The 14,504-nt window shown below is 39.1% G+C and overlaps 1 protein-coding gene across 1 annotated transcript in view; it reads left to right on the forward strand.

The window, feature by feature from the left end:
• The window catches only part of LOC309629719 (cyclin-Y-like protein 1), an 83,181-nt gene that overhangs the window by 18,661 nt on the left and 50,016 nt on the right, over nucleotides 1-14,504 (forward strand). The window lies entirely within an intron of this gene.

Below are 14,504 nucleotides of genomic sequence, written 5' to 3' on the forward strand. Positions count from 1 at the left end.
GCGGTGCGCGGGCCTCTCACTATCGCGGCCTCTCTTGTTGCGGAGCACAGGCTCCAGACGTGCAGGCTCAGTAATTGTGGCTCACGGGCCCAGCTGCTCCGCAGCATGTGGGATCTTCCCAGACCAGGGCTCGAACCTGTGTCCCCTGCATAGGCAGGTAGATTCTCAACCACTGCGCCACCAGGGAAGCCCCAGGTCTTATTTTTTTAAAACTATTTTGAAATACAGATTCACAAGAAAGTTGCAAACATAGTATAGAGAGGTCCTGTGTACCCTTTACTCAGTATCTCCCAGTGGTTACATTTTTGGTTAAATTTAGTACAATATCCAAATCAGGAAATTGATACAATGTGTTTGTATAGCCCTATGACATTTTATCACCTATGGACATTCCTACCACCATAACTGCAATCAAAATACAGAACTATTCCATAACCATAAAGATCCCCCGTATGCTACCTTTCTAAAATCACATGTACCCCTTTCCCCGCCACTTAACATTTAGCCTCTGAAAACCACTAGTCTGTGTTGCATCTCTATATTTTTGTCATTTTCAGAATTTAAAAAATTTTTATTTATTTATTTATTTGGTTGTGCCGGGTCTTAGTTGCAGCTCTAGGGCTCCTTAGTTGCGGCATGCAGGCTCCTTAGTTGTGGCATGCAGGCTCCTTAGTTGTGGCATGTGAACTCTTAGTGCAGCATGCATGTGTGATCTAGTTCCCTGACCAGGGATTGAACGTGGGCCCCTTACATTGGGAGCACAGAGTCTTAACCACTGTGCCACCAGGGAATTCCCTTGAGAATTTTATATACATGGAATCATACAATATGTGGTCTTTTGAGATTGTTTTCCTCATTCTGCATAATGCCCTTAAGATCTATCCAAGTTGTTGCATGCAAAAGAGTTTTTGTTTTTTTTTACTTCTTATTTTGAAATAATTATAAATTCACAGGATATGGCAAAAGCAGTACAGAGAAACCCTGTGTACCTTTCACCCTGTTTTCCCCATGGTAGCATCTTAGATAACTATAGTATAATATCAAAAGGTGCTATCCACAGACCTTATTCAGATTTTACCAGTTTTATTTACACTCCTTTGTGCATGCTTGTGCCTGTGTGTAGTTCTATGCAATATTTTTCCCTCTTGAAATTTTATTTTATTTTTTAAGGTTATACTCCATTTGAATTTATTATAAAGTATTGGCTATATTCCCTGTGCTGTACAATATATCCTTGTAGCTTGTGCATAATAGTTTGTGTCTCTTAATCCCCTGCCCCAATAATGCCTCTTCCCCCTTCCCTCTTTCCACTGATAACCACTAGTTTGTTTTGAGTCTATTTGTTTTGTTATATTCATTCATTTTATTTTTTTAGATTCCACATATACGTGATATCATACAGTATTTGTCTTTCTCTGTCTGACTTATTTCATTAAGCATAATACCCTCCAGGTCCATCCATGTTGTTGCAAATGGCAAAATTTCATTCTTTTTTATGGCTGAGTAACATTCCATTATATACATATATATATGTATATATATCACATTTTCATTATCCATTCATCTGTTGATAGACACTTAGGTCCGTATCTTGGCAAATGTAAACAATGCTGCTGTGACATTGGGGTGTGTGTATCTTTTCAAATTAGTGTTTTTGTTTTCTTCGGATATATACCCAGGAGTGGAATTGCTGGATCATGTGGTAGTTCTATTTTAGTTTTTTGAGGAACCTCCATACTGTCTTCCACAGTAACTGCACCAATTTACATTCTCACCAACAGTGTACAAGAGTTCCCTTTTTTCCACACCTTCTCCAGCATATATTGTTTGTAAACTTTTTGATGATAGCCATTCTGACTGGTGTGAGGTGATACCTCCTTGTGGTTTTGATTTGCATTTCTCTAATAATTAGTGGTGTTGAGCATCTTTTCATGTGCCTGTTGGTCATCTGTGTGTCATCTTTGGAGAAATGTCTATTTAGGTCTTCTGCCCATTTTTTGATTGGGTGGTTGTTTTTTTGTTATTGAGCTGTATGAGTTTTTTGTATATTTTGGATATTAACCCCTTGTCAGTCACATCATTTGCAAATATTGTCTTCCATTCCATAGGTTGTTTTTTGTTTTGTTGATGGTTTCCTTTGCTGTGAGAAAGCTTTTAAGTTTGATTAGGTTTCATTTGTTTATTTTTACTTCTTTTGCCTTGGGAGACTGATCTAAGAAGATATTGCTAAGATTTATGTCAAAGAATGTTTTGCCTATATTTTATTCTAGGAGTTTTATGGTGTCATGTCTTCCACTTTGGTCTTTAATCCATTCTGAGCTTATTTTTGTATGTGGTGTGAGAAAATGTTCTACTTTCATTCCTTTACATGTAGCTGTCCAGGCTTCTCAACGCCACTTGTTGAAGGGATTGTCTTTTCTCCATTGTATATTCTTGTCTCCTTTGTCGTAGATTGACTGTAGGTGTGTGGGTTTACTTTTGGACTCTTTATTCTGTTCCATTGATTTATATGTCTGTATGCCAATACCACAGTGTTTTGATTACTGTAACTTTGTAGTATAGTCTGAAGTTTGGAGGGGTTATACCTCCAGCTTTGTTCTTTTTTCTCAGGATTGCTTTGGCAATTCTGGGTCTTTTGTGGTTCCATATAAATTTTAGGATTATTTGTTCTAGTTCTCTGAAAAATGTCATGGGTATTTTGATATGGATTGCACTAAATCTGTAGATTACCTTGGGTAGTACTGTATAGTTATTTTGAGTAGTATAGTAACCTTCTGAGATTGGCTTTGTTTCACTCAGCATAATGCCCTTGAGGTCCATTCAAGTTGCTGCATATTAACAGTAGATTGTTCCTTTTTATTGCTGAGTGGTGTTCCCTGTTATGGAGATACCACAGTTTGTGTAACCACTCATGCATTGCTAGTTGCTTGTTTCCAGTTTTGACTATCAGAAAGGAATCTACTGTGAATAATCATGTGCATAAATTGTGTAAAAATTTTAAAAAAGGCCCAGGCTCCAGACTAAGTAAATCAATCTCCAGGGTAAAGCCCAGGCATCAACAACTTTTAAAAGTTTCCCAGATAATTCTCATGTACATCAAGGATTTCTAAAATTGCAAATTCTGGGACGTCCCTGGTGGTCCAGTGGTTAAGACTCCATGCTCCCAATGCAGGGGGCATGGGTTCAATCCCTGGTCAGGGAACTAAGATCCCACATGCTGCATGGTGCAGCCTAAAAACAAACAAACAAACAAACAAATAAATAAATAAAATTGCAAATTCTGCAAAAATCATTTATTAGTAACAGTTATCATTATTATGCACCTACCAAATGCTAGACATTGTACTCTTCTAAGCCTCTTAATAACCCTGTAAGATATATATTATTATTCTCTCTTTACATATGAGAAGATTGAAGGGTGGGTGGAATAGTAAAGGTGGTAAAAAGGTATAAATTTCATGTTATAAAAGAAATAAGTCCTGGGGACTTAAATGACTATAGTTAATAATACTGTACTGTATATTTGAAAGTTGCTAAGAGAGTAGATCTTTTTTTTTTTGTTTTGGCTGCATCGGGTGTTCGTTGCTGGGTGTGGGCTTTCTCTAGCTGCAGCGAGCAGGGGCTACTCTTTGTTGTGGTGTGCGGACTTTTCATTGTGGTGGCTTCTCTTGTTGTGGAGCACGGGCTCTAGGTGCTCGGGCTTCAGTAGTTGCAGCACGTGAGCTCAGTAGTTGTGGCACGTGGGCTCTAGAGCGCACAGGCTTCAGTAGTTGTGGCTCATGGGCTCTAGAGCGCAGGCTCAGTAGTTGTGGCGCACGGGCTTAGTTGCTCCACGGCATGTGAGATTTTCCCGGACCAGGGATCAAACCCATGTCCCCTGCATTGGCAGGCGGATTCTAAACCACTGAGCTGCCAGGGAAGTCCCGCGAAGAGGGTAGATCTTAAAAGTTTCTATCATAAGAAAAAATTTGTCGCTATGTCTTGTGATGGATTTTTTTGTTTTTTTTGGCGCACCATGCAGCATGTGGGATCTTAGTTCTCTGACCAGGGATCAAACCTGTGCCCCCTGCAGTGGAAGCACAGAGTCTTAACTGCTGGACCACCAGGGAAGTCCCATGATGGATTTTAACTAGACTTACTGTGGTAATCATTTTGCAATATTTACATATTTTAAATCATTATGTGTACACCTGAAACTAATATAGAATTATTATATGTCAATTTTATCTCAGTAAAAAATCTTTTCCTTAGAGATATTGTTAAGCATTTTGTATCTTAAATTGTGTCTCAAGAGAGAAAAATGTATTTGAAATTTTTCTTCTTTTTTTTTTTAACTCAAGAAAGAATTTTAGGATAAGAATCTTACAGGGAAAAAATCCCACAACTCATGGATTATAATGAAAAAAGAGTTTTGTCTTTAAAACAGTATCTTATGCAGTTGGGAGCCAAGGGAACCATGTGAATAATTCAGAGAGGCAAATTAACTGCAACAGGAAAATTTTCGGTCTATTGTGGCCCTCTCTATCCATGCAACTCAAATCATATGTGAAAAAGAAAATCTCTGTCTGGGGACAGCCATATTCACTGATCAAGCTACCTTACTAAAGTCTGTGGCCCAGAAGAAAGTGAGGGAGATAGACTCAGAAATCTCTGAGTAGATTTTCTGAGGAGGTTGTTCCCGTGCTTGACAATATCGGATGGTAGGGAGCATGGAATGTTCATGGACTGACTTGATTATTGGCCCATTGTCAGATGGCTAGAGAAAGAGAGAGGGGACTTACTTGGCCGTCCAGCTGTTAAGACTCTGTGCTTCCACTGCAGGGGGCGCAGGTTCGATCCCTGGTCAGGGAAATAAGATCCCGCACGCCACATGGTGTGGCCAAAAAATTAAAAAAGTAAATAAAATTAAAAGAAAGAGAGAGAACATAATGCCTTCACTTGTGTCTATGAAGTTCGAAGTGTGAGCCTGCCAGTTCTTCCATTCCTGACTGCCTGTCCCATGGATTTTGGACTTGCTTAGACAGCCTTCAAAGTCAAATAAGCTAATTCCTTGTCATAAATCACACACGCACGTACATACTGAAATGGAAAGGATTAGTGGGAGCAACAATTTGGGGAGGGCAAATCAGGAATTCTCTTTTGGACGTGTTCAGTTTGAGATAGTTTAGACCTCCAAATGGAGAAGTCAAGTAGGCACTTAGCTAATAGACACAAGGGCTAGAGATGTAAATTTTGGGAGTCATGACTACAGAGATGCTTATGTTAAATCATAGATCTCATGAAATTGGATGGGATTGCCAAGGGAGAGAGTGTATATAGAGAAAACAAGGGGAACCATGACCGAGCCCTGGATGGTCCAACATTTAAAGCCCCAACAGTGCGGGGGAAACCAGAAAACAACATGGAAGAGGAGCAGTCCCTGAGGTGAGAGAACCAAGGGAGTGTCATGTCAGAGAAGCCATGAGAAGACAGTGTTTCAAAAAGGGAGAGGCCAAATGAGTCTAACGCTGGTAAACTGTTGAGTAAAATAAGGTGACCATTGGATTTGATAATAACAATAACTCATTGTTTATATGACACATTTTTGGAGCACTTTTAAAAAAAAAAATTTATTTGGCTGTGCTGGGTCTTAGTTGCGGCACGTGGAATCTTCTTGGCATTGTGCGAGATCTTCAGTTGAGGCATGCAGGATCTTTAGTTGCAGCATGAGAACTTTTAGTTGTGGCATGTGGGATCTAGTTCCTGACCAGGGATCAAACCTGGGCCCCCTGCATTGGGAGCTCAGAGTCTTAGCCCCTGGACCACCAGGGAAGTCCCTGGAGCACTTTTATAAAATCTGGAATGTCAGGTTTTTTTCTCTATATGAGATATTGGGAGGTAGTTATAGTCATTACTATCCCCCTTTTCTTACGGAGGAACAGAAGCTCAGGTAGATTTCAGGAAATTGCTCAAGATTAAAGTAGCAAGTTATGGCAGACCTGGTTAGAAGCAGATTTCTTCATTCCAACTCAAGTCTCTGATTCTAAATCCTAGTTGGCATAGGAATCACTTACCATGCTTTCTAAAAGTACAAACATGTGCCCCACCTCAAATATGTTTCATCAAAGAATTCTCAGATAAGGGCTAGGGAATGAGCATTTAAAATAAAATAAACCATTGGCATGGAATGGATAAAGAAGATGTGATACATATATACAATGAAATATTACTCAGCCATAAAAAGGAACGAAATACTGCCATTTGCAGAGACATGGGTGGACCTAGAGAAGTAAGTCAGAAAGAGAAAAACAAATATAATATTGCTTATATGTGGAATTTGGAAAAATGGCAGATGAACGTAATGGCAAAGCAGAAATAGAGACACAGATGTAGAGAACAAACTTATGGTTACCAAGGGGCGAAGGAGGGGGATGGGACAAATTGGGAGATTGGGATTGACATATATACACTACTATGTATAAAACAGATAACTAATGAGAACCTACTGTTTAGCACGGGGAGCCCTACTCAGTGATCTGTGGTGACCTAAATGGGAAGGAAATCTAAAAAAGAGTGGATATATGTATACATATAACTGATTCGCTTTGCTGTACAGCAGAAACTAACACAACATTGTAAAGCAACTATACTCCAATAAAATTAATTTAAAAAATAATAAAATAAAATAAATACATACAACTCAACAAATAGTTCTAAATGAGAGACCAGGGTTCAGGGTCACTCAATTAGTCTACAATGTATTCTAAGCAACCTTTAAATTAGACTTTGTAGGATTAAAGTCTATGCAGAGTTGGTTAACCAAGTTCGCAAAGGTCAGCTGAAACTACTTTGAGCTTCCTCAGGGTGGAAATGCTAATTTACCCAATATGTTAATGCCTCAGTTTAATCTGCTAAGGTGTTTTCTTACAATTAGTTTCCTGTTTCTGAATGGAGAAAGCATTTCCCAAAAGACAGTTCTTTCCTTTGTGACTGAACTTCCTAATCAAACTTCATCATCTCATCAGGTGAATTTCCATGACTAGTTCCGCCAAGTTGAAAACCACTTAGTGTAGTGAGAGATGCATCTGATGGGAATGTGTGGCGATAGTCAGCTGCTTGTTTTTGAAATAAGGATGATGTCCAACACATGAGCGCTTCTCACCTATTACAAAAGAGAAAATTGTGCTTTACAGGTAATTTAAAGCAGGAACTCAACTTTATTAAATTCTGAGGTGCTTTTTCTAAAATTTCAGCAGAGTATGCTCACTCACTGATGGGCATTTCCAGCCCTTCTCTAAGAGGTCCTGCTGCACCTCTTCTTTTCCCGGGAGTGTAGTCGGTCCAGACCAGAGTGACCCCAGGACTAACCTTGCTTAGACACAGCCACTTAGAAGGACCCTCTTGCACTTGTCTATCATTCATTGTTCTCCAATATATTTTCCTACCTCTTCCTTTAAGAGCTGACTTGCACATTAGCATCATCTGTGAGCTTTAAAAAAAAAATTGATGCTTAGGCCCCTACTTCAGGTCTTTAATTTACGCTGCTTTTATTACCATGTATTTGGACTTCTCCAGTAGCCTCCCCACCTTTAGTCTCCTACCAAACTAATCCATTCTACATATTCCTGACAGGTTACTCTGTCTAAAACCCATCTTGATGAATTTATAAGATTAAAGATAAAAAATGACCTGCCTCTTCATACCATGAGCAAAAATTAACTCAAAATGGATCAAAGATGGGAATTCCCTGGCGGTCCAGTGGTTAGGACTCTGTGCTTTCACTACTGAGAGGGCGGGTTCAATCCCTGGTTGGGGAATTAAGATCCTGGAAGTCGTGCAGCGCAGCCAAGAAAAAAGAAAGATCAAAGACTTACATGTAAGAGCTAAAACTATAAAGTTCTTAGAGGAAAACATAGGTGTAAACTTTGTGACTTTGGATTAGACAATGGTTTCTTAGATAAAAGTACAAGAAATAAAAGAAGAACTAGATAAATTGGGCATCATTAAAGTTAGAAACTTTTGTGCCTCGAAGACATCCCGTTTATCACAGATTGGAAAAAAACTTTTTCAAATATACAACTGATAAGAGACTAGTATCTAGAATATAAAAAGAGCTATTACAACTTAATAATAAAAAGACAAATAGCCCAGTTTAAAACAGGCAAAGAAGAGGCATTTCTCCAAAGGAGATACACCATACTCAGTAGGCACATGAAAAGATGCTCAACATCATTAGTCGTCAGGGAAACGCAAATCAAAACCACAATGAAATATCACTTTATACCTACTAGGATGGTTATAATAATAATAAAAAGATAAATGTTGGTGAGGATATGGAGAAACTGGAACCCTCATACATTGTTGGTGGGAATGTAAAATAGTGAAATAGCTTTGGAACATGTTCTGGCAGTTTCTCAAAAAGAAACATGGAGCTATATGACCCAGCAATTCTACTCCTAGGTATACATACCCAAGAGAATTGAAAACCTGCACCTACACAAAAACTTGTATCCCAGTGTTCAGAGCAGCATTATTCACAATAGCCCAAAATGTGGAAACAATCCAAATGTCCATCAACTGATGAATGGATAAATAGGATTTGGTATATGCACACAATGGAGTGTTATTCATCAATTAAAAAGAAATGACGTACTGATACATGCTACAACATGGATGAACTTTGAAAACATTGTGCTAAGTGAAAGAAGACAGTTCCAAATGACCATATATTGTATGATTCCGTTTATATGAAATGTTCCAAATAGGCAAATCTGTAGTCAGACAGTAGATTAGTGGTCATCTAAGGCTGGAGAGGGAAGGAGTATTGAGGAGGTAATGGTTAGGGATGTGGGTTTCTTTTTAGGGTAATGAAAATGTTCTAAAATTAATTGTTGTTATGGATGCCCAACTTTGTAAATGTACTAAAAGCCACTAGATTGTGCACTTCTAAAAAATGACTTTCTGAGTTCTTTTGAGTGCCTTAGGCTGGTTTTCAGTATCTACCATTAGGGCTCCTCCTCTGTTCAGACTTTAGTTTTATTTCCGTTTATTCTCCCCCCTGTACTAGGTCACAGCCAAACTGGACTTTTCAAGGTTTCTCAAACAGGCCTTGTACTTTCCTTTCTTGTTGTAAGGCCCCCATGCCCCCTCCTGCCTGCCATGCCCAATCTTCAAAAGTCCAAGTGAAATGCCTCTTCCTTCCATCTCTACCTCCTCAATTCCCATAATATTTTTGCTCAATCTTCTAAGTGCTCAATTATGATAGAATATGGGGAAGACCTTGCCTCTCCCCCCATCTTCTTATTTTTCAGGTTGCCTCCTTTTAATTGTTTTCACCCTCTCTTCTTAATTACTGAAAAATATGTGCGAAATATAGTCAAAATGACTTTTTTTTGGTGGGGGAAAGAGTTGAGAGAACACTTGTATGTTTTCTTTTACTTAAGCTGTTTGTGGGAATGTTCGTATGTTGGATAGTGTGCTTCTAGAATCTGACCATCAAGGTCAGGCTGGACCAACGAGACATGGCGAGAGAAAGCCAGGGGTGAGTGGACAAGATTCTAGATGTCAGCTGTACAAGCTCCCCTTTTTTGGAGTGAGTGGGACAGCAGGCACACAGAGACCGTTCCTAGGCCGTGAGTCCTCCCACACTGTCAGCTGCCAGCCTCAGGCTGTGCCACTTGCGCCTGGTGGGAGGAGGCTGCGGGTCCCTCCCGGACCAGAGAGAGGTCCGGACTGCCAAGTCCAAGGTGGCAGGAGGACTGCCCCTTGGATTGCGTGGCCTAGAGTCTCCTTTTCCTTCACGCAGGCTTCAAGGGCACTTTGCAGGTGGTGGTAATAAAGCAAAAGAGGGACCTAATTATTTGTCCTTAATCACATGTGTTAGTTTTAAATTTTTTTTTTAAGAATTTTTTTTAACGCATTGTTTACTTTGTTTATTTATTTATTTTTGGCTGTGTTGGGTCTTCGTTTCTGTTCGAGGGCTTTCTCTAGTGGTGGCAAGCGGGGGCCACTCTTCATCGCGGTGCGTGGGCCTCTCACTATCGCGGCCTCTCTTGTTGCGGAGCACAGGCTCCAGACGCGCAGGCTCAGTAATTGTGGCTCGTGGGCCTAGTTGCTCCGCGGCATGTGGGATCTTCCCAGACCAGGGCTCGAACCCGTGTCCCCTGCATTGGCAGGCAGATTCTCAACCACTGCGCCACCAGGGAAGCCCCACATGTGTTAGTTTTAAAATTTGAGAACTCCAACAGGGGAAGCAGGAATACAAAACCCTACTCAGGAATCAGAAAGAAAATTTGAAGTATGTCAAGTGTGCAATTTTTAAAAAATTGAAGTATAGTTAATTTACAGTGTTGTGTTAGTTTCTGGTGTACAGCAAAGTGATTCAGTTATATATAAATATACATGCATTCTTTTTCATATTCTTTTTCATTGTGGGTTATTACAAGATATTGAGTATAGTTTCCTGTGCTATATACAGTAGGATCTTGTCGTTTATCTATTTTATATATAGTAGTTTGTATCTGCTAATCCCAAACTCCTAATTTATCCCCCTTTCCGCCCCTGTTTGCCTCTTTGGTAACCATTTATTTGTTTTCTACGTCTGTGAGTCTGTTTCTGTTTTGTAAATAAGTTCACTTGTATCATTTTTCTAGATTCCATGTATAAGTGATATATGGTATTAGTCTTTCTCTGTTTGACTTACTTCACTTAGTGTGATGATAATCTCTTGGTGAGAGTGTGCAATCGTAGCATCCCAAATTTTATCTTTTACAAAAACTTGACGATTCAAGAATTGTTTTATTTGAATTTATCTCCCCACTATAAATGTTCCTAAATTAAGATTTTGGAGAATTATGTCTCAGGTTAAGGTAGTCAAAACTGAAGTTGGACCAATGTCCCAAAGCATTACAATTTTTTTTCATTAAAAATTACTTAAGTAATACATGCTGTAGTAACAAATTTCAGCACTGAGGAAGCAAATATCCTTCAATATCTGGTTTGTATGTTACAGCATTTAGCTTCTTCTCTCTTGTGTTCTGTATGGAGAAGCAGTATACCCTGTGTAGTGCATGAGCTTTGGGGTCGGATAGACAAGCCCAGATTCTAGCCTACAGGGTGTTTTCCCTGGGGTAAATTTATTAATTTCTCTGTGTCTGTTTCCACATCTGCAATACTCATGAAAGAACTGATATGAGGATTAAATGAGATAACAGTGATTTGGCATTTAGTGGTTGGCACTTGGTTAAGTTTCAATAGTTGAGAGCTAAGTAGAGAAGTGTGTGCAGATGTTCTCTTCTGTACTCAATTATAAGCCCTTTCAGAACAGCAGCCTTGTCTAACTCAGTTCCCACAATGCCTAACAGTAGCAGAGGCTCAATAAATGTTATTAAATGAATGAACAAATGAATGAATGAGTGATGGTTTATTTGAGTCCCTGATATAAATGAGTAATACAGTTTTTGACAGTGACAAAGACATTTTGTGTCTTTTTTTTCTACATAGTTTCCTTTTTTTATGAAATTTTGTTTTCAGACAAGATTTGAATGAAGCTGTACATGCTCTGGATGCCTTACTTGCATGTGTTCCCTCCCCACCTAGGTGAGGTAAGGCAGTTACTTATCTTCCCTTACGGCCAGTGATGGAGACTCAGAGAACATAGGTATGTATTACGTCGTAGACTTTGCAGTGAACTGAGCATTAGAATGTTTAGGCTGCACAATAATAGAATTAATTCTTTTTTTTATTCTGCTAAGCTCTCTTTCTTTCTGCTTTCCTCTAAATGTATAGGAAATCTATTAGATAAAAATCACCTCTAAAGTTCTTATTTCTTGTCAAAGACAGCACTCCCCAGATAAGAAATGGTATTCTAAGTAATAAACATCAAAATAAATAAACGATCCGGGTGGGAGGTTGAGGGAGACGATCAGTGGTGTTATTTAGCTTGCCGCTCCTCCCAACCTTTTAAAACAGTTTTATTTTTAAGTTTTTTATAAATTTATTTACTTTTGGCTCCATTGGGTCTTCGTTGCTGTGGGCGGGCTTTCTCTAGTTACGGCGAGCGGGCGTTACCCTTCGTTGAGGTGCGCAGGCTTCTCATTTCAGTGGCTTCTCTTGTTGCAGAGCATGGGCTCTAGGTGCACAGGCTTCAGTAGTTGTGGCTCGCGGGCTCTAGAGCGCAGGCTCAGTAGTTGTGGCACACGGACTTAGTTGCTCCACGGTATGTGGGATCTTCCCGGACCAGGGCTTGGACCCATGTCCCCTGCATTGGCAGGAAAATTCTTAACCACTGCACCACCAGGGAAGTCCCTAAAACAGTATTATTGTAAAAGATAGCACATTTTTTCATAAATATGCATCAGCTTATTGGCACAGTTTAACAAGTATTTACTATAAAGCAAACACCCATGTAACTGGTACTAAGGTTAAGAAATTAAACATCATGAGCACTTCATCCCAATCCATGTATCAATTTCTGATTCCAACTCCTCTCCTCTCCCAAAAGGTAACTGTTACCTTTCTTTTACTTTTCTTTTTGTTTTCTTGCTTTTCTTTATAGCTATACCATATATGTGTGCAGTATCTTTAAACAATGTTGTGTTGTGTTTGCCTGTTTTAGAACTTTATATAAATCAGACTGTATATATTCTTTTGTATCTTGCTTTTTTCTTTTTTCCTCAAGATTACGTCGTAAGTCACTCATATTATTGCATGTAGTTGAAATTCATTAATTTTGTTGTTGTATGACATTCCTGTATGAATATACTCTATATTTTTATCCATTCTATTGAAAATAGATTGCTTCCTATGGACATTTTCATGTACATATTCTGGTTTGTATGTATACACATTTCTCTAGGATATATGCCCAGGAATATAACTGCTACATCACTGGGTATGTATATCTTCATCTTTACTAGATACTATCAAGTTGTTTTCCAAAGTGGTTATACTGATTTACAACTTCACGAGCAGTGTATGAGCATTCCAGTTGTTCTGCGTCTCTATCAACATTTGGTATTTTCTTTCTCCTTTTTCCTTTCTTTTCTTTTCCTTTCCTTTCCTTCCTCCTCCCTCCCTCCCTTCCTTCTTTCCTTTCTATTCCAGTACCAGTATAGTATATATCCTTGTGGTTGAAATTTGCACTTTCATGATGACTAAAGAGATTTAGTACTTTTTCATTGGCAATTAGGATTTCCTGTTTTGTGAAGCAACTACTTAAGTCTTTTTTTTTTTGAATTGAATTGTGTGCCTTTTTCTCAATAGATTTGGTTTGTTTTTCCTTTCATGAGTAATATAGGTGGATGTTGATAGAGAGTGGAGTTACGTGGTCATATCCTACCTTTTAGAAAACTGCCAAATGGAGTTTAAGTTATTGTGTGTGTGTGTGTGTGTGTGTGTGTGCATACGCAGGAGGTTTATTGAGTCAGTTCTTCTTTTCAGATGTTACCTCCAGGCATTTCGTGAGTTTTCTGCCCTGGAGTCTGGGCAAGAGATGCTTGGTAAGATTTGAGTAAGCGCCATCAAGGGAGGGCACAGGAATACGCCCTACCCCCCACCCCAATCAGGAGATCACTTAATAGAGGACATCAAAGGATGTCCATTGCTTGGGGAAGGTCTCCAGTTAATCATTACCTAGAAGTAGAGAGCAGAACATGGTCTGGTCAATTCCCTGAACTGGTCAGTCCCCTTTAATCAGTGCTTTGAAGACCTTTAAATTCCTGTTAGACCCATTAGTTCATCTGGAAACTAATGTTTACTTGGAAATGAGACAAACAAGAAGGGGATTCTCTGAAACAATCCTCTAGAGGAATGTGTCTTCACTACACTTAAGTAAAGATAAAGTGAAGAAAGTAGGAGAAAGTTACTTGCAACTTCTGATAAATAAGCTGCTGGAGCATTGCTGCATGTCTTTAAACCTAATTTTTTTTTAATTTAATTTTATTTATTTTTTTATACAGCAGGTTCTTATTAGTCATCCATTTTATACACATCAGTGTATACATGTCAATCCCAATCTCCCAATTCATCACACCACCACCACCTGCTGCTGCTTTTCCCCCTTGGTGTCCATACATTTGTTCTCTACATCTGTGTCTCAATTCTGCCCTGCAAACCGGTTCATCTGTACCATTTTTCTAGGTTCCACATATATGTGTTAATAATGCGATATTTGTTTTTCTCTTTCTGACTTACTTCACTCTGTATGACGGTCTCTAGATTCATCCATGTCTGTACAAATGACCCAATTTCGTTACTTGTTATGGCTGAGTAATATTCCATTGTATATATGTACCACAACTTCTTTATCCATTCGTCTGTCGATGGGCATTTAGGTTGCTTCCATGACCTGGCTATTGTAAATAGTGCTGCAATGAACATTGGGGTGCATGTGTCTTTTTGAATTATGGTTTTCTCTGGGTATATGCCCAGTAGTGGGATTGCTGGGTCATATGGTGATTCTATTTTTAGTTTTTTAAGGAACCTCCATACTGTTCTCCATAGTGGCTGTATCAATTTGCATTCCC

The sequence above is a fragment of the Balaenoptera borealis genome, assembly GCF_965194805.1.
Source record: "Balaenoptera borealis genome assembly, chromosome: 5".
In the NCBI taxonomy this organism is placed as follows: Eukaryota; Metazoa; Chordata; class Mammalia; order Artiodactyla; family Balaenopteridae; genus Balaenoptera; species Balaenoptera borealis.